The sequence below is a fragment of the Anser anser genome (genome assembly GCF_964211835.1).
Source record: "Anser anser genome assembly, chromosome: 27".
Classification (NCBI taxonomy): Eukaryota; Metazoa; Chordata; class Aves; order Anseriformes; family Anatidae; genus Anser; species Anser anser.
Window position 1 is genome coordinate 3,868,872 of NC_139748.1, and position 20,688 is coordinate 3,889,559.

General features: G+C 53.1%; 1 protein-coding gene across 1 annotated transcript in view; it reads right to left on the reverse strand.

The window, feature by feature from the left end:
* NFASC (neurofascin) overlaps positions 1–14,887 on the reverse strand; it is a 117,541-nt gene extending 102,654 nt beyond the window's left edge. The window contains exon 1 of the mRNA XM_083812152.1: positions 14,669–14,887. The gene's annotated coding sequence lies outside the window, so the exon portion shown is untranslated. The remainder of the gene's footprint in view (positions 1–14,668) is intronic.
* Positions 14,888–20,688: the final 5,801 nt, after the last annotated feature.

Sequence of the window (20,688 nt, forward strand, 5' to 3'; positions counted from 1 at the left end):
GGCTCTTTATTTATCACAATTACCACCAATAACGTATAGAAATGAAAGTGAAAATTATGAAAACGTGGCTGGATTTCATTTTCCTGCCAAAGCCAAGGCAGCTCTGGCTCACACTCCGGGCTTCTCGTCCCGTGCAGAGCAATGTGCTCTTTCCCTGCAGGAAAAGGAAAGCTCGTCTCCCTTCAGGATGTTCATGCTGCCTGGGATGGTGCCTTATGGTCACCCAGGGGGAGGATGAGCCAGAAGGAAGCACTCGCTCGCTGTCACGGGAGACGAGGCGGAGATGGCAGGGCAGAACGTGCTCGCTCAGCTTGTCAAGGTGTGAGGAGCTAAAATTGGTGCCTACCTGACATGCCGAAAGGAACCCGAGGCTGCCGCACAATTACTCTTCCAAACACAGTGATGTTTATCCTGCAGCAATTTTCCATAATTACACTGACAGCACCTGACAGCCCCGTGTCAGTGCCGCAGGAGCCGTCCCTGGCAGCTGATGTGATGCTCTGGGGTCGTTCTGTTGGCTCGCTCCTCTTCCCCCTCCGTGCTAATCTCCAGCTTTCTGATTATTTTTGATGGCTTTTGACCAGAGATTGCAGGTCAGAAAAGCGGGATCTGGATAAATCCTGGTCTAACCAGAGATGAGGCGTTCAGCTGCTGGGACCAAGGACCCCCCAGTCATGCTGAGATGGCTGCGAGAGCCAAGCAGCATTTGCAGTTAACAGCTCTGTTTGTTTTCCAGTAGCCATCAAAGCTGGGAAGTGATGAACTTGGGCACATCCTGGCTTGGGTAAATCACAGCCAGCCCAGCGACTTCAGGGGAAAGAGACTAACCCACCTGGGGCCAAGGATGCTCTTTGCCACCAAGCACATTTCTCCCCACGCTCACAAATGTCTCCGAAAGCTTTCACATTTCGCATGTCAGGTGGCACAAGCATTTTTCCTAGAGGGAAGCTCTCAGCCTGAGCAGGAGGGGGAAGGTAACAGGACCTGGATGTGACACAGCTCCTCTCAGCCAGCTGCACCGAGAGGATGGAGAGCCGAGAAGGCAGCACCCTGCGTGCAGCCTCCCCTTCCCTCACGTCCCCGTGCAGATACAAGAAGCTGGGCGCATCACTCGCACTCAGTTCTCTCTGCTGTCTCAGTTCGGATTTAATTTTAAATTGCCTTGCTTCCCTTGAAACCTCACTGGAGACTCCCCCATAAGGCTTGTCTAAAACCTTCCATCTCTGCTTTAAACTCAAGGAAAATTTTCAGGGAATTTTCCCTCCTTGGGAAAAAAAATAATTTGTTCTTCATCACAACAACAAACAAAATAATAAAGTTTGAATTTCCAGATAAAACATTTCATTTTTCAGGTGTCAATCAGTTCTGGCTTTTCATTTTTCAGGCTGTTGATGAAAGCAGCGTGGGAGGTGAAAAAAAACAAGCCCCAAACCTTGCAGTCACCCCAGGGATTTTATACATTCGGCCTGCCCCAGGTCTTCCTCTGCCCTCTGCTTTACCCTGCTCTTCACCTGGTGATACAGAAATCCTCTCCTGCACCCCTAACCTCTCCAAATCTCTGCTGAAAACACCACACCATCTCTCCCTTCTCCCTGCATCCATTACCGGTGAGCACGGCCATACAAGACCCCTGCAAAGCACCCGGGGTTCAGGGCAGACTCCGCATCTGCAGGACGGCTTCAGGGCTCGCTTCTCAGAGGCAAGGAAGCCCCAGCAATTTCCAGCAGTGCTGCAAAGTCATCTGGTCCTTAATTGGAAAGATGGGCTCCCCCTCCCTCCGGGGAAGCCATCTGGAGAAAGTCTGGCGAGAGACTGGGAAGAAATGTAGGGGACAGATGTGATCTTGTCTTGAACACGCTCCCCAAGAGGCCGCTCCACGCTTAGTTTTGATCAGGACAGTGGGTAGCAGACAGCAGGCTGGTGAATGTAAATAACCTCCCTCTGCTAAGCTTAAATTAATTCTCTTTGCTGAATTTCACTGTTTGCTCTCTACGCATAAGGCAGGGACGAGGTGGGACTGATTCTCCCCACCCCTGCTTTGCCTTCATCGCACTGGTGCCACTTTGCACCAGCCAGAAGTGAGGCCCCTGGGGGACCCAGTGCCGCGGATGACATAGGGCTGCTCAGATGGTTTGTGCAGGGAGGTGATTTAGGAGGACATTTCCAGGCATTTATCCAGTGTATAAACCACAGATCAGCAAGAATTTCAGCGCACAGCTCCCCACTGCCCCAGCCACGCGTGCTGCAGCATCCCTGAGCAGCAGCTGGCGAAAGGTTTTGCCCAGGCTGCTCCCCAAAAGCCTGCTCCTTGCCCTCGCCATCAGCAGGGAAAGCTGTACTGGTTCCTCCTCCCCTGGGTACCACAGCCCTAGGAGGGATGCTCTCAGGTGGATGGCCCCACTGAGGAACTTACCCCAAGCACACTCTACCCTTGCCCTCCGGTTCACCAAGCGTTAATCAGCCCCGATCCTGCAGGGATCATTTGGGACGATCAGGCCACATGCCTACCCAGGCAATGGGTTCTGACAGTGTGACATAATGGGGGAAAATAATACAGCTCAGCCTGGGGGATGTGGTAATAGAAGTTTCATTGCCCTAACTGCCTCTTCTCCTGACCCCAGCAGCCAGGCAGATAATTGGGTTTCCACAGTTAGAGAAATAATTGGGTTTAGGACCAACGAGGATGCCGAGGACAGCTTGCCCTGGGTGCAGAGAAATGCCCCCATGGACACCTGCGTGCAGTGGCAGCCCTCAGTGAACACATTACAGGTAAAGGAATCGGCCCCGTGGCTGGGACACTGCTACGAGGTTTACACGGTGGCAGTTCTCCCTTTGCTTAGGGGGCACGGGGCCTGTTTGCACAGGTTTCTTTACCGAAAGGAAGAAAAATGTTACACAGAGCAAACAGCAGAAGGAAATATCAAAGCAGTTCATGCTCCTGCAGCATGAAGAAGGTGCTGAGCACGGAGCAAACGCCGCGGGCATTGCACGGGTCAGGGGAGCACCCGTGGGCACATCTCAGGCTGGGGACAACCAGGGCCAGATCCGTGCCAGACTGCAGCTGATGGGGGATGCTGATTTGCACCAGCTCCTGCCTGCTGATAAATTGTTCAGCCCTCACAACCACTGGTCCTGCACAGGGTGTTCATGTCTGCCTCAGCAGCTGGTGCAGGAGCTACGTGGGGCTGGGGGACACAGACCTGGTGAGCAGGCATCACTATTCATGCAGGAGCGCAGACTTTATTCCCATGTCAACGGCAAAGATGCTGAGCAAGTTGTACAGAACACACATACATAACTAGCTGCCTCATTATTTATAATAATGCAGTTAGTTTATGCTCAATCCCATATATAAAACGATTTGAGGCAGTTTTTAATGAAAATTAAGGCTGAATTCTTGCACTGAATCAGGAAACAAACCCTGTGGTTTAAAGGACCTTTTGTTCCTAAGTACATGCATCCAGCCTAGGTATTTTGACCAAATTGTAGAGATGCCCACGCTGACTTTTGCCATGTTTCTGGTTTTTAGATGTAGCAACCACCCATACACCCTTCACATCCCTCAGGACCTTTGGTGACCACGCGCACACAGCCAAGCCCATGAACAGGTAACTCGCACAAGCCTTGGGCACCTACCCAGTGGTATTTATAAAACACACGCACTTTACGGGCTCCCACGTGCGGTGAGCTCACTTGTACTGCCCAGAGGGCACGCACAACATGCTGCCAACCCTGGTACAGATCACACCATCACTGCAGGTCCTGCAATGCCACTGAAAGTGTTTTCTTGCACAGCTGCACACCCAGCACTGACACACACCTTTGCTTATTTTGCACGCGCACACACACCTATCGACATCGGCAACTTCTGGTGTCTTTGAGATTTAAATGACAGCACAGTGTCTAATATTTAACACTCCTAGCATTGCATATTCATCTGCTGTTAGAGCAAACACAAGCTAATTAGTAGAATTAATTAGTGTGATGCAGCAAAGTGAAGAAAAGAGAAGGAGAGACACAGAAAAGAGAAAAGAGACCAAAGGGGGAGGGATAGGGAAAAACAAGAATACAGAAGACCAAGGCAGTTGAGAACGACAGGCAGATAAAAGCCCTATAGAAAATTAGGAGCTGACTTGTTCTCCCTTGTTTGTGCACGGCATGGCTCTGAATATCAACAGCTAAGGACAGGAATCCCACCAAGGGCTGAGGCAGCCTCCAGGGGAATATCCATTGCCTCCCTCCTTCCCCATAAGAGCAGTGCATCCCCTGAATGGTCCCTCCGAGCACTGATCCTGCCAGCTGGGGACTTTTTTGGCCCCATATTTTTGGCCAAGCACCAGTTTGGCTGAATGCAGGCTGGAGAGCAGACCTGCTCATGGGGAGGCTGGAGGGAGGAGATTCTGAAAGCAAACAAGGACTAAAAATACCGTAAGGAAGACTGATGTGCTAGACAGAGCACAGCAGCCCATCAGCTCTTGACGATTTGGGTTTGAGGCAGTGCTCCATACATCAAGTCCCAGCCACTCAGCAGGAACGTGTGCCCACAGACATCAAGCACGCATTAAACCTCACGATACACAAGCATGCAGCATGGAGGTGCTGACCCGCAGGGCTGTCCTTCACCCCCAAACACCTCCTTTCCATCCTAACTTCAGCCACAAAGCTCCTCACTATCGCCAATCCACTTCTCACCCGGAGAGCAGAGCACGTTGCGGAGAGCGGCAGCCCTCAGAACCGTGCTGCTCTCCCCCAGGGAGAAGTCACTTACTTCTCCACCCAGCAGCACAGCTTGGGGTTTTCATGCTCCCCACTGCTCATCCAGAAGATGAAAGTTTGAGGATTTCTCTGCCTCCCGGTCCGCATTGGCCTGTGCCACACACTGTGGATGATAAGGCATTAAGGCTCTCAACTAGCCAATTTCCCAAGGCAATATTGACTAAAAGGTTTCCTTAAGTGTCCCCTGATAGGCAGCATTTGATGGGGCTTAAAGGCAGCAGGGAGCTGAGGCTGGATTTAGGAGATCTGCTCTCAGTGCCCCTCAGGCAGCCAGTTAGCAGGCCGCCCTTTAATTACAAGTGACCCTAATGACCTGCAGCATCGATATTTTGAAACAAGGCGCTCGTCCCCGTGAGCCTCGACAAAGCAGGGAAAGGGAGGCAGGAGCCAGGGAGCTGCCACAGGCTGGGACGGGGGCAGGATGCTCCTGTTGGCACCCCTTTGCCTTGGCCAGAGCTAACCAACCGCCAGCACCTCAAGGTTTTAGGCTAAGCTGAAATTAATCTTGCACCTAAATCTGTTGGGAAGAGCCGACAGCCCCCAGCAGCCTGGGGCAGAGGCAGAGCTGAAGCCCCCAGCCCCTTCCCAGGGCTGGCTGTGGGGCGGGGGGTTTGTGACCAACTCCCTGCAGGGTCAGCCAGCCCCAGGGCTGTGACAGCAGCACAGCCAGGCTCCGGCTGCACACAGCGGGCTCTGCCCTCTCTCCCCAGCCCGTTGATGAAAGCTGTCCCCCAGCTATTTCACCATTTGCACACGCAGAAAGGGCTCAGAGCTGCCTATTGCCAGTGCCACCCCGCTGAACCTGGTGCTGATGTTTTAAATGTTATCTATCCTGCGCAGGAAAAGAGGCCCCTCGTGTAACAAACAGCTTCCACACATCCCTCCTGGCCCCTCTTTTCAGTAAATCCGTTCTTTAATTAAAATTCTTTTCAGTGCCCAGCCCCATTGATTAGCCGAGGGGCTGCTGATGGAGGAGAGGAGCCTGGGGAAACTCGCTCCTGCTGCGTCTGCTGGCTCCTTGTTCTGGCTCACCATGATACACGGGCACGGCTCTGATCCCCTCTCAGTAACCCATCCGCTCCCAGGCCCTACAAACTTTGCAATGAGTTTTTTCACAGGAAAAAAAATACATATATAACATGCATAGACACAGAGCGGGCTACAAAAGGAGAGCAGAGTAACGACAGCAAATTGAGAACTGTTCTGTCAAGGCCAGTCCGCAGGAGGATGCACGGCACTGCCAGAAGCACTTACAGGGGCTGAGCCACAACGAGGTCGAGCATCTGCCCTGGGTTACAAACGCCTGCGAGCACAAAGTCCCTCGGAGAAGGGGAAGCTGATCTGAGCGAGCTGCTAAGCTTCAGTGCCACAGCCATAAAACCCTACGCTAAAATAGGAGAAAAATATTTGAAATTATTTCTTTATTAACACAGACTGGAAATTCAAACTGTAAACTGGCTTTATAGAAGCTGGATGAGTTGTTGCTGTTGCAGGATGGTGGAGGACACTGCTTTGCTCTGTTTTTTACCTGCTGCCCGGGTCATGGGTTTAATCCCCCCCTGGCCTGGCACACCTGGGAAGCTGAATACCGGAGCTGCCTGACCCTGCTCCAGGCTGGAGGAGCTCCCTAGAACAAGGTCAGGAACCATTCAATTTCCACCAGCAGGTTCTGGCTCGGGAATGGATCAGCCCTGCACAGGCAGGAGCTGTGCTCAGGGAAGGCAGAGTCCTCGGGAGCGAGATGGGTGCGGAGGAAGCCTGCGGTGGGTGCAGCGCATCGACAGGAACCCGGGCTGGTCCCAGTCCTACTCAGAAGGATGGAAATACTGAAGGCTTTACCCTGCCTCTGAAATGTCTCGCAGGCAGTAATTAATTCTCACAGAAGCCTTGTGTGGGAGAGGACAGGAGCTGGGACTCCTCGAGAGACAGCACCGACTCCCCGCAGTGCCAGGAACGAGGAGAAGGAGGCAGCGAAGGCTGGGTCGGAGGGACCAAACCCAGCACTCAGCACCAGCCCACGCCAGACACAACCCAGCACGACAAGGGGCTTCACTGGAAACCCCTTGTGACCCAATTCGCCCAGGGCCACAGTGCTGAAGACAAACAAAACTTTCCTTTCAGCCTTGTATTAATGATTTTGGATCCCAATCACTTACATAAAAACAGAGCTGAAACTATTTTTGCTGTTTCTCCCTTAAAATTCAAACATACTTCTCCAGTACAAAAAGGAGCCTGCCTTGCCCTCCAAACGTTATGCTGAACAGAAGACGACCATTGAACTCCTCTGTGCAAAGCGTTTGGGTTTTGCCACCCAGCATCACTTCGGTGTTTAAGCACTGGGGAGAGCTCTGATGGGCGCAGACATCTGAGCAGCAAAGCGTGGCCCAGCTGCACGCAGCCATCATTTTACTGCTGTCACTTCCACTTGCCGAAGCAGTGCGACCGTCCAAGGGGACGTTTGCCAAAGCACACGTGGGGCTGAAGAGGGGCGTTTGACCTCCCCTGTGAGCACACGAGCTGCCAGGACGAGTCCTGCCTGAACCAGGCAGCGCCTCTCTCCTTGAAACTGGCACTGCAGTGGCAACCAGTGGTTTCAAGAGGTGGTGTCAAACAGCACATCTTGCATTATTCAGGCTGAAAACAGGTGCTACCAGTTGGCACAGGCAGCCTGAGCCCAGTTAGACTCCCCTCTCCCAGTCCTAAGACTCCCTCTGTCACCAGGCTGAAGACCTCCAGCACTCCCAGCACCAGCTGGAAAGGCGGCTGCACGAGGCAGGAGGACTCAAGAGGGGTCCGAGCCCAGCCCTCAAGACAAGAAGGACCCAGAGGGTGGGTGCTGGTGCAGGGACAGCAGCAGGGACTCATCTAACATCTGGCTGCTGCAGAGCTGGTCCCCGGCACCCTCCGGCCGTGCTCGGAGCAGTGCTTTCCCATGGCAGTCAGTGGCACTTTAACACAAAGTCACCTTTGTCACCAGAGGACTGAGAACACGGAGGTCACACGGTGTCCACATGGCAGAAGCCGGGGCTCTCCTTGGCTCAGGATTACAACATCTTCCCCAGCCCCACATGTGCTCATTTCCCACCTTGCCTTCCCCTATCAGCCCTCGTTATCTGATAAATTTGCTGGGACAGCCGGAAACAGCTGATTAGCACCAACAGGAGGGAGCTGACACCTCACCAGGGAAATTACAGGGAACGAGAGATAAGCAAGGACCCCGAGTACACCAAGATAACACGGGCTGGTGTTTCACCGCGCTCGTTCTGCCTAGGTGGCAGGGAGGTGAGCACGAACACCCCCGTGCGGGGACGCCAGCCAGCTCACCCGAACCAGGAGATGCACATTTACCCTGACAGATGAATGCATGAGATTCAGCGGAAGAAGCGATGGCAGTCAGCAGTGCTTTCTTCTCCCCAGATCGCAGGAGACAGGGAAGTCTATAAATAAAACCCCTTTATCTCCCTGCGAGGCACCAGGTGAGACCCCGGCTGCATCAGAGACCATTACCCTAAACTCAGAGGCACACAGGGAAACCTCCGGCTGCCCGGATGGTGAGAATCTCAGCACAGGGAAAGAACAACTGGATTTTCCTTGATGAGGACAGCAGGCACCTCCGAGAGGCCAGGGGCACCTCCGTTTGTGCAGGGCGGACCTGGTGCACGCAGCACAGGATTTCAGCACCGGCTGTGGGCAAGGCTCGGTGCCTGACACCGGGTTCATTTCCTCGGCAGGGGAAACAGAGCTCGACTGATCAACAGCTTCAGCTGCCACCGCAAATCCTGACCTGCGGACCACAAGACAAATCGGAGGCTTCCAGGCAGCCGAGAGCTTTGTGGCCGTGGTTAATGTGCCTCCCTATCTGTGTGCAGACAAAGGCATAGAAGTGACAAACCGCACACCCTCCTGCAATTACGGTCACAACATGGAGGATGTATTTTTGACCTGGCAGCTCTAGCAGGGCCGCCTTCGAACACATAAAAATCTTTTCTTTGTTTATTAAGCGACACGTCTGATGACACCGCGCACATCAGAGTGTCTAATTGCCTGGAGTATTCCAATGGGTGCCACTTGGCTGATCATAAACTGTCGGCAAAGGAAAATTACTGATAAACACACTATCCTGCCTCGTCGTATAAATAATTGGTAGTATTATGAATGCATGAGCCAGCACAATTAGGACCTGAAGGTTGTGCCATATGTCACAGCAAAGCTAATTTCTCTTAGATTTGCAATGAGGCCTATTACTCAATGTCACAGGCTTATTTAGGAGTGAATTCTGGCTTGATGTAAATCAGCCTAACTGTAAGAGAAGGGGGCCGCTCTGATTTATGTCAGGTGATGAACCAGTCCATGATGTCCATATGGGTCTGTAATTATCCATATGGACACAGATATGGACATCCTGCACAAAACCACTGCCGGGTCTGTTACAGTTATGATTCAAGGTGATAAAAAAGGGCTAATGTTATGTTATGTGCCCATCACAAGTCCCAGGCTGGCAGGAGAGCAAAATTTGCCAATTGTTACAGGCCCTAAGCAGACAAAAATATCCATCCCCTTTGATTGAGGCCAAATTAGTGAGAGATTAACTTTGTAAGTACGACACCAGCACTGGAAATGCCACCACTGACGTGAGGGTGGACACCTTGGCTCGGGGTGACACCGTACAGCGCAGCTCCAGACCTCCCAAAAGCCAGGCTGCCCCTGGGTGGTTTTCTCCACCACCACGAGCCACAAAGCACCGAGAGGCACCCGGCAAGGCGAGGGAGGCAGGAGATGAGTCAGCCACCCCCGTGACGGAGGAGACGCGGTGGGAGCTGTTGGAGGATGTTGTGCCTGCCTGCAGGCTCGCAGCCTCCCCGGAGGGAACCCCCTGCGCACGCGGTGATTCCAGGGGGAAGCTCCAAAAATCCCCGGGATCAGCCTGTGTGGAGCAGGGTCAAGGCTGGTTTATGGTACATTAAGCACAGACAGCAAGATAGGTATGGGGCGCTTCTCTTTCATGTAGAAGAGTGAGCAGAGGAGCTGTGCTGAGCTTGAGCTACTCGGGGAGATGGATCCCACTGAATCCAGCAGTGGTGCTGCCCATCCACCCTTGCTGCTTTCAGGGCTTTGCAAGGTGCTGAGACCTGGTTATCCTCAGCTGATCCTGCAGCCCCCCCACCATCAGGGGAGCCGAGCAGCACTGGCTTTGAGCACTGAGACTCGCACTGCAGGAGGTTTGATGGCAAGCACTGCTTGCTTCAGCCAAATCCCCCTGGTTACAGCACCAAGTCCCCAACAGCCCTGGGCAGCAGCACGAGCAGGGTGACCACAGAGGCCACCCCAGCCCTTGCCCTAGACTCAGCAAGGGACTGTGACCCCTGAGGGCTGTGCCAAGGGTCCCAGCTTCCCGCATCCTTAGAGACAGAGCCTTCCCCACGACTTCTGGAGCAGAACTCTCGCCAAATTTCATATGAGACATGAAATGGAGCTCTGGACCACTCCCAAGCACTGATCTTCCTATGGCTTACGAATATAGCAACCATCCAGTTTCTTTGCCAGCAGCCTTGTCACCCCCCTTTGCCCTCTGACACAGCTCTGCCCCCCAACACAGCTCACCCAGGTTTGGCTGCAGAGAGGTGGTGAGCAGACAGCTGCCTGTTAGAGATGATTTATTGCATCGCCTTGTGCCTCGAGCCTCTAGATTCCTGGGGGTTTGCAGGCTGTGCTATAGAAACAGAGCTATTTTCCTGCCTCCTCTGAAGCTGTGCAAACCTTCGTCAGGGCCGGCTAGCTGATTTTATTCAGAACAGGATAGCAGAGCTAATAAGCACCAGCAAAGCAAGCATTAATAAGGTGCTATAAATATCAGTGTCCCTCTCAGAAGCAGCAAGGGGGGCTCAGCTTTCAGTTATATGCCTTGCAGCAAACCTAAGGCTTGAACCTACACAGAAATCCCCTCTGATCCACTACGGGCTCACATTATCCACAGCACTAGCTCTTTTAATTTGACATTTTCCTTCAGCTTTCCCAGCCTGATTCAAACTCCAGCCACCGAAAGAGAGAGAATTTACATTTCCAATTCATAGGCAATACAGTCCATTAGGTTTAACAAGTGAATGAACTTCACATGTAACCTACAGCAAGCATCAGCTCTGTGGCTATTCATTTTAGCTGATTACCTCGTTTGCTATATCTAGGAGCCCCAGCGTGGCCATGGCAACTGGTTTTGCTTAAATGCAGCTGAAGAGTGAAGTTAATTTTAGATTAGGTGAGGAGGAGGCTGGTGCACCAAGGGGAGCTCAGTGCTGGATTTCTCTTCTCCTTTGCTAACGGGAACCGCTCAGCCTGCCAGCTCTGCACCGGTGGCTGGACCCTCGCAGCATCCCCAGCACGTCCCCGCTGTGTGCCAGGCTTTGGGCTTCGCTGCACCAGACCGACCCCACACAAGTTCCTAGCCATCTGCAAGCCCCCAAGCCCCAGCTCTGCTGGGGGTACGCCCCTCTCCAGGCTGGAGGCAGCTTCTCCAGCAGCCTCACGCACACTCAGTGCAGCAAAGCAGATGGCATGGCTTCTTGCATCCCGGGTAGGTCTAACCCAGGTGGGCTGGCTTGCCCTTGCTGCTCCAGCACCACATACATTTTTGTTGGAAATTGTTTCTTCTGTGCATTATAAAGGTGTCAGAAATGTCCTTAAAACCCCAGGCCTGGGGATGGTTATATGCCAGCTCGGTACGCTCATCTATGTATATTGATGTGAATATTCATACCAGGGCCAGAAATACCATAAATAAGCTAAAAGTGACCTTAAGCATAATTAGCACTTTGGACCTAAGAGGCATATTTCAGTTGTTCTTATGAGAACATGAAGTAGGTGGTAAATGGGCATTTCTTTGAAGCAAGCCTGCCTCTTACTAAGTGCCTCCTGCAGGCAGCCAGCAATGCAAGGCTGCTTCAGAGCTCCTTCCCTCAAGGCTTTCAGTCCAGACAAGGCTCACCCTAAAAAGCTTCCTCAGGGATAGGTTAGCACCCCTGACCTTTTGGGGTTTCTGCCCTCTTCACTGCCTACTCCTGAGACATTTCTGGCTCCCTGCACTCACCCAGACCGTGCCACCCAAGAGCATCCACTCAGCGCTGGTGCCTTGTTGCAAAGCCATTTCTTCTCTCTGCCAGCTTGTGCTTGTCATCTTTTCTGCTATTTTACCCCAGCTGGAGCTTAACCACCTTCTCCATGTAACTTGAAGGAAGGGCAGCTACTGCAGGCACCAGGCTGTGCTCAGCCCCAGCACAACAGCACACTGCGCTCACCTCCCCATGCACATGGGTGCTTGCTGGGTGCTCAGCAGCACCCACTCCACAGCCTGGCTAAAAGCAAACCACCTTGAAGGGCACACTGCAAACCCACAGGTGAGCAAACCCATTGAGTATCCGCTCTGCAAACCAGCAGTGCGCAATATATAGCTATACATATGATGTATATAATCAAGTGTTAGCATTTTTGTTATATACCCATACACTGTATGCAAACCATTGCTGTCTATTAATACATATATACATATGCTTGCTTAAGCAATAATGAAATAAAAACAAGACCAAAACGTGCCTTGCTTTGGCTCCAAACTGTCTTCAAGTGTAACAGGAATACATCTGCCCCTACTCATGCCTGCTGTAGGGGGCTGCTCTTCTACAGCACCAGGCACAGCAGCAAGCCAAGCCCAGCTCCAGGTACCCAAACCATGAGCAATAATCAAGGGAAGAACCTGGCCCATCCAGTGAATGTTTATTCTACATCTCTCAAGTAATTTTTTATTTATTTGGGCAGTAGGTCTGCTAGTGCACATCAGTCTTGGGTGGCACCAGGGACTTCAGCTCCCACCCAAGGGCTCAAACAGGGCTGGACCGAGCCCAGGTCACTGCTTGCACAAGGTTTAGTGCTAAGATGAGCACAGAGCTCCTTTTATTTATTTATTGTTTGCAAGCAGGCCTGTGTCCATCTGGGCCAGGACTTTAGAAGACAAAAATAACCAGGATTTCTAGCAAGCAACAGCTCCTGCCAGAAACTGGGGAAGAGAGAGAGGAGCATCAGCCGCTACAGCCTTTTCCACGAGAGAGTTAAAAAAAACTTCATGCAGAGAAGCCTATTGAGATTGATTAACCAACGTTGTGATTTGTAATTTTGCTTAATGCTATTAAAGAAAAGCATTGACCATTTGTTCGGGAGAAAGGCTGGCAGGGCGCCAAGTTTTTGCATAATGAATTCAGAGGATTAATCCTATTAGTCTTCCTCCCTTCCCCCAGCCCCTTAAACTTCCCCGAAGATGAATCGCAGATGCAAAACCCAACCAAACAGCCAGATATTGGCTGAGCTGCATCTGATATCTCTGAGACCTTTGTGCTTGCCCTGCGAGACAGCAGAATGACTCAGAGGAGTGGCAGTAGGTGAGGAGAACAATGGTGATATTATCAGCGAGGCTGGGAGACTGCTTCAAAGCCTCGAGCAGCTGAAATATGCGGAACAATAGAGGAGGGCGAAAAAAAGTTGTGTGGTTGACAAGTAGGCACGGGGATATTATTAGCAGGTTACAAGCGGTGTGCAAGGGGGGCTGCATGGGAGAGGGGCTGCACCCCACTGCAGGGTGACGGTGACGCCCCTCGGTGCTGGCGTGTCAGCGTGCGCCGGGGCTCATCCTGCTGCGTTCCCATGGGGGACATCACTGCCCAGAGGTCACCCCAAAGCCTGGGTCAGGCTTGTGAATGCTGATGCTGGGGGATGTGCTGTATGAAGGAGGAGAGCTGGGGATGTCCCAGAGGGGCTGGTGGTTCATCCTGCCCCCCACAGCTCCATATGCTCAAAGGGGAACAGCTCTGTCCAGGAGACCCCTCCATGCCCACCCATCCCAATGCGGTGGTGGCCCAGAGCTGCTGTGGGGACGGGAGCCTAGAAGCCCCCAGGCAGTACCAGGAGGTTGCCCCCACTGCCAGGATTGGGGTGCTCACCCCTGCCTCCACCCTGGTCTACAGTAAGGGTGCTCCCGGGGGGGATTTCACCCCAAGTCCCCTCTCAGAGCCATCAGAAAGGCCAACCCAACATCGTGAGCTTCCCTTCCCATATCTTCAAGTACGGTGGGGAAGAAATCACTCTTCCACCCCAAGTCCCCCATCCCTCCAGCTACACACGAAGCATCCCTAATGCACTTCCCACAGGAGCGGAGCAGGACATTAGCCGCTTTTCTTCAGCGCAGCACCTCACCTATAGGCCACATCACGTTAGCGTCACGTCATTATGTGTGACAAACCTCTACATTAGGAGCCATAAATATTTATATAGCATGAACTCAGACAACGCAGCTGACACCTCACACTGCAAAGGGATCCAAGCGTGGAATATTATCTCTAAAGCCTTCAGTAACACTCGCGGGCCCCCTGGCACTCTGCGGTGCTCCCTGCAGGGCTGCTTGCACCTCCAGGCACCAAGGGGCTTTGTCCATCACCCGTTCTTCCCACCAAGGGCATCCCACCAAGCCAGCAGCTCTAACCAGGTTATCAGAGAGCTAAGGGGGTCAGGGCTACCTGCTGCGTGCACAACAAAGCCCCGCTGTGCTAACGCCCTGCCAGCCAGGCAGAGATTTACTGGCCATTTTTAGCCACCAAGATGGCAACCTGCTGCTTGCTTTTCCAGAGGGGTCTTTTAAAGTCAGACACTGAAGGCTACCAGCCAGCTCCTTCCATCTGGGGAGGTTCACCAGGTTAAGCCACAGGTGGCTGGTGCCCCCTCCCTAGAAAGCCCCCATGAGCCAACCTCTGGCCAGATGAGCTGGGGGAGCTGCTCCTCCCCAAAACACACACTCCTGCCTACACGTGGGCAAGGGCACTGCTCCTGCACCTCCCACCCAAAGCGTTTAGCTCCTTACCTTACCACAGACACCCAGAGAACAGTGCAGGGTCATCAGGACCACCGGTGCACCTCCTGCCCTCAGCCTCCTGCAGATGCTGGAAGCCAGGGTGAGAGCAAGGAGCCCAAAGGTGCTCCAGCTACAGCCACGTATCCTAAAAGCCACGGGCACCGAGGCTTTCCCAGCACCCAGGGCACACTCAGGATGGACGTGCCACCCTGACACAGCACCAGCACCAGGGGCATGAAGGGGGAGCAGCCCCTCCTTTCGGGGCTTTTATTGCAGAGCTGCTCTCACGCAGGTGCTGGGTGTTTTGAATTTCCAACGCTTCTCAGGTGTAACAAAAGACGCCAGTCTTGATGAAAGCAGCCAGCTGCCAAGCATCTCCTTTGTGAGCTCGTTGACGGGCACTCAGACGTTGTGTTCTTTTCCATTAATAGTTTACTAATGAATTTCTTGGCACGTGCGTTCAAGCAAACAGCCAAACTCAATGCAACTTTTGGAGAAATTTTCCAGAAAGTTCCTTCAGAGCTCAGTACCACAAGCGTTCAGAGAACCATCCCTCTGGGGAGCAGAGTCATGGGGGAGACAAGTGGCCCAAGGCTCACCCAAGCAATGCACACTGAAAATCCACCGTCTGCTGCTCCTGCATTAGCCACCGCCTGAGCAGCTGGTGCAGGAGTTATCCCACGATTGATTTCTAAAAGATCTGGCTAGGGAACACAGAAGCTGTTCACAAGCAAGTTTCAAGCCAAGATTTGTCCAGAAAAAAATATTTTCTGCAAGGCATTAGCTCAGTTCTAGTGCTGCCCTAACAAATGCTTTATGGTGCCCAGGACTTCCAAGCCCTAAAAGGACACGGCAGCCACCCAAGCCGTGCTCCAGCACAACCAGCCATGAAAATCCTGCACTTTTGGTTCACGGTGGAGCTGGAACATCTCCCTGGAACTGCAGCATGGGGAGGAGCAGAAGGGTATGGCATGGTTTCCAGCTCAGCCCAGAGCAACATGGCACATGTGGGGCTGTCTCCTCGCAAGCAGTGCTACGTGGAATTAGCTGGCGTTAATCCTCATGCACTGCCCGTTGACCACAGCATTAAATTAGCATCTAGTTAAGCATGCACAGGAGCCATGGAGATCAATCAGCAGGAATGAGCCTCTGGTGGCCATAGATCAGCTGCAGAGTGTTGGGGACACGGCGTGATGCTCGGAGGTCCCATTGCTGCAAATGGGGCATGCATGCAGGGGACCTGCAGGGCCATGACGGGGGGTCCCAATGCCCACGGGACCTCATAGGTGCTGGGCAGGCACGTGCCCAAATTTCCCAGAGGGACACCTCGGTCCTGCCAGTGGCACAGGGCTCAGGGAGGAGCTGCCACCCCACAGCCTTTGGGGTTGGCTCTTCAGCCAGGCCAGGAGCTGCAGGAGGTGGCAGGGTCCTGTGAAAGGCAGGGTGAGATGGAATGGGTAAGCCCTACGTGCTTCAGGGGCACCTGGCAGGATGTTTAGCAGGGACCAGGCCATGGATGACCCGTGGTGAGGCTCCTCTCCGTGCAGCAGTGGCTGAAAGCAGCCTGAAGCACAGCACTGATTTTCATCAGGGTATCTGGATGCAGCAGAAACATCCTAGAAAATTGTTCCTGTCTTGTTACTTCCAAATGCTTTGTTATGAGGCTTGCAAGCCATAAAATTTTCACTACTACGATGGTTTTGCCCTCTCGTTTCCAGCAGCGCGTCTCCAAGAATTAGCTGCCTGAATACCTAAAGGCAGTCTGTGCTACGAGAGCCTTATGAACGCATGGCAGGACATCCTTCAGTGCCCCGGGCTCCCTCAGGCAGCTCCAAACCTGCGCCCAGAGCCCCCCATCTGCTCCCAGCTTTGCACAGCAGCAAACATCGAACCTCTCCCTCCAGCCCTCCCCGGCTCCTCCGGGATAAAACCTAAAACGAGGGCCTCAGCTTCCAGCGACGGCAGGTGTCAATGTTTGCTTTCGGGGAGAGTTTGCAGTGCTCATCTCGCCGGAGCTCAGCCCTCGGTCGGAGCTGTGGCAGCTGCCGAGGTGTCCGGGGAGGAGAGCGAGCACCGAGCGCGTTCAGCGCCGAACATCGTGTCCTACGCCTGCCTGCAGGCTATTTACACAGCTCCGATTGATTCGTTGCAACCTGTAATTATTTCAGTTGATTTTTTTTTTTCTCCATGCTGTGTTTGTTTTCACTCTCAGGAAGAGGAACAATATTTCTCAGTGCTGAAGCGATGCTGAAAAGGCTGGGGTGGCAGCAGAACAGCAGGTCCCGCACGTGGCAGGCACTCGCGTGCTCCCAGCTGCTCCGTGGGCCGTGGCTGCTCACCCCCTGCCCTCAAACAAAGTCACAGAAGCGTGTCTCTGATATCTAGACTGATTTCTTCCTCTTATTTATCTCACATCTACATTTATTTTTGCTGTATTTTATTTTTCTCCTTTTTATTTTACCCCTTTTTCCTTCCATGCCACCCTTACTGCAATAAAATGGCATTTTTGCATGGTAAACCAGCACTTTCTCCCAGTACCTAAAAAGAGATTGTGTAAAGCCAATAGGTCCTGGCTTTTCCTAAGGACAGGGCCTGCCCGCATCCCTGCAGCAGCCCCAGTGGTCTCATATTTGAGCTGGAGTCACTTCTGTGCTTGCACAGCCGGTGCTGGAGCTGTTTGTCCTCACCTGAGAGAAAATCCTGGAAGGGACGGATGTCCTCGTCCTGCTTTGGGGACAGGTAAACATCAGATTTATTCCTTTCCCCGATCCATTTACTGGGTCACCTTTCTAATTCACCTTGCCTTTTACCTCTTGGTTTCCTGGGAATGCTCTGCTGCAGTTGCAAAGGAAAGGAATTATTGTTCAGAAAAGAAGTGGGAGAGATGCTATAAATGTAAAGCGCGAGAGCAATCCTTAATCATCCTCATCATTAGTTAATTGCCGTAGCCTGAGTCCATTCCAAGGAGAACACAGTGTTAAATATAGATGGAGAAATGGGATCTATTTTTGTGGTTTTGTGCTCCCTTTGAAGCGGGTTCTGCCTGCTGCTATTCTTACGGATGTCAACACCGGGGAACTGTCAGAGGAGCGTCAGTCTCGCGTTCGGCAGGACGTGGGCTCCTACCCAGAGCATCTGGGATTCTGTTTAGCTAGAGTGATGCCTGACAAATGATCGCAATTAGGATCCTGCTATATTTTGCACTCGGCTTTTGGGGAAACCTGTTCAATACCTGGTTCCAGCAGAGCCTTGTCCAAAGGCACGTCACGAAATCGGTGGCAGAGCCAGAAGCTGAGTCAAGATCTGCTGAATCCAGCCCAATGCCTTAACTGAGATATTTGTTTTTCCTCTACCTAAGGAAACATTTCCACCTATGTCCTGGAGCTTGGATTAGCAGAAGCCCTTGCTCCCCATGCACACACCCTATTTTCAGAGCGCTTTTTATTCCCTAAGCATAGCTTTGGTCCATGTCCTCTGTGCATTTTCTATCTCCCCCCAGTCCACTCCTTTAAACATTTCCCTCCTAACTGGGACAGTGGCACCCATGGAGAGCTGCTGGCCGTGAAGCAGCGAGGGCTTGGGACATGCAGAGCAGCTCTCCAGCAAGTAGCTGTTAAGGTTAGCTCCTTCTTTCTGGGGGGGCTCTGCGGTGCTGGAAATGCCCTGCACGGGGGGGATGTCAGAGAAGGGGTGAGGGATGGAGGGGGAGAGGGGGCACTGGGGTGGGGGACACTGTGGTGTCCCCAAGGTCTTCATGGACAGAGGAGCTGCAGGCAGGTAGAGCAGGATGCATTGCTCCAGCCTGGGGGTGCCCCGTGCTGTGATCCAAACCCCTTGGCAATGCTGGCAGTGCGGCCAAGGTGGCTCCAAGAGATAAAGACCCCGTTAATGAGTTTTCCTGTGGCTGGCAAGGGTGGCCAATAACAGGTTCCCTGCGCCTCATTGCCATAGGGATGGCAGCGTCACCCTTCCCATGCCATCAGTGCTTTTGCTTCAGCTCTTGGCCAAGTTTAGGGATAGAGAGCTGGGACTGAGGACAGAGCACTGCCTGCATTTCTGCGGGACAGCGTGGGACCTAAGGGACGTGCCCATCTTTGTGCAGGGCGAGGGTGCTCCTTTGTGCAGATCCTTGTACCCAGGCTGGCTGGGGGAGCCCACACGTGTCCCTGAGCACCCAGACGCATCCCAGGCAGCATCTGCATCCATCCAGGTTGCAAAACACGCGTGATCAATGCCGTGTGCATGTCACAGCGGGTGGCACGAGCTGGGTGGCACTGAGGCGCAGCTGTGGGCAGGGGATGCGTGCACCTCGTCCCCCAACGTGCGTGCTGGTGGGCAGGGGTGTCTGCTTGGACATGAAGCTGTGTGGGGGTGTCTGGGCATGGCCAGGTGAGCATGCCCTTCAGCAGAGGCTCGGAAGAGGAGGATTAAATGCCAAGTGCTCTGCGGTGCTCTGCTGAGGGCTAAAGCCTGATGTATTGAACCTGCTGGCTGGCTGACAGATACCTGGGTTTAGTGGCTTTTCTGCTCGCTGGCAACACTTGTACAGTGTGTCAGAGCTAAAAATTCTGCTGCACTGAACTGGATTGCGTCCCAGGCCTGAGTCTGCAGGGATGATGTGTGTGCACATGCACGCACCGTGGCAGAGGGCATCGGTGTGGAGGTGTGCTCCTGCACGCCTGTTGCACGTGCAGCCAGAGCTGTACAAATGTGTTTGTGCACACTGCTGGGTGTGGTGTGATCCGGCTGGGCTGTGACCCTGGCACACAGAGTTATGCTAAATATCCCTGTGGATCCCCCTCTGCAGGGCCATGTCTTTGCGTATACGTGTGGAGCAAGTTAAGGAGAATTAGGGGCTTAATTACCTACCGATCTCTTGGAGAGCAGGACCGGTATAACGAGGAGAGGTGGCTCCTGTCTACAGCACAGATCTCTGGGACCCTGGGGCCACCTTTGTCCCCCCCAGTCCTCTGTCCAAGGCTGTGCATGAGTCCAAACCACACAAGTAAGACCAACCTCTCCCCCCGAATGTAATATCCCCAGGGCACCCTGCAGCGGGGCTGTAGCAGCACACGTGCTCTCACAGTGCAGCTCCGAAGGGCAGCCACCCATTGCAGGGGGACATCTTCTGCTTTTTATCCCATGGAAAAATGGATTCTTTTGGTTGTGCTTCCCCTGCTCTGACTCCTTCTTGCTCCCAGGTGCTGGGAGAAGATGCTTTGCTCCAGCATTACCCCTCACCTTCACCCTGCAGGGCAGCAGCACCTCACTGGGCAGGGGCTGCGGTAGCTCCATCCCCTCTCAGCCAGAGTTTTTCTGCTGTGATCCCTGTGCATCCCTGCTCCAGGAGGCCGGGGCTGCAGGCAGGAGCCATGCCATCTCTCTGCTCCTTCGGCAGAATCTGGCCCTGCGCAGAAAGGAGGCAGCAGTCCTCGCCTCCCGGCAAAGCCTCGGTGCCTTCACGTGGATGCCAGCGTGGGGAGATTGGCAGAGGATCTCGGAGGGGATAGAAAGGGAAAGTCAAAACTTAATAAGACATTAAGACAACAGATTCATTAAAAAGTCGTTAGTCTCTGTCAGGAGTGGCTTTAATTAACAAATGCCAGGAACCGCAGTACTGTCTTGTTGCTGCCACTGTGCCTCAACAGTATTGTGACCACCTGAATGCAGCTAATTAAATGCCATTTAAAGCTCCCCCAAACCTGGCAGCAAATCTTCAGTGCTCTGCCAATTTTCTCTGCAGCCTCCAAATTCACCTCATTTGTCATTGTCCTCCCCGCACGGGGGTGGCATTTCTTGGAAAACATCTCTTCCCTCCCAAGGAGTCCTTCCTAAAGCTTCTTCCCATCTTCCACTTGCTTAGCCAGACCCCACACTCCCCCTGCATCTTTTAAGCCGGGGGAGCCCTGGCGCTGCTGCGTGGCGGCTTGGGGAGCTGCGCTTTGTGCGAAACACAGACCCCATGGCTGGAAGGAAAAGGGAGACCCAGCTCTCAGACAAGGTGTGCTTCCTCTAAGGCTCCTCCAGCA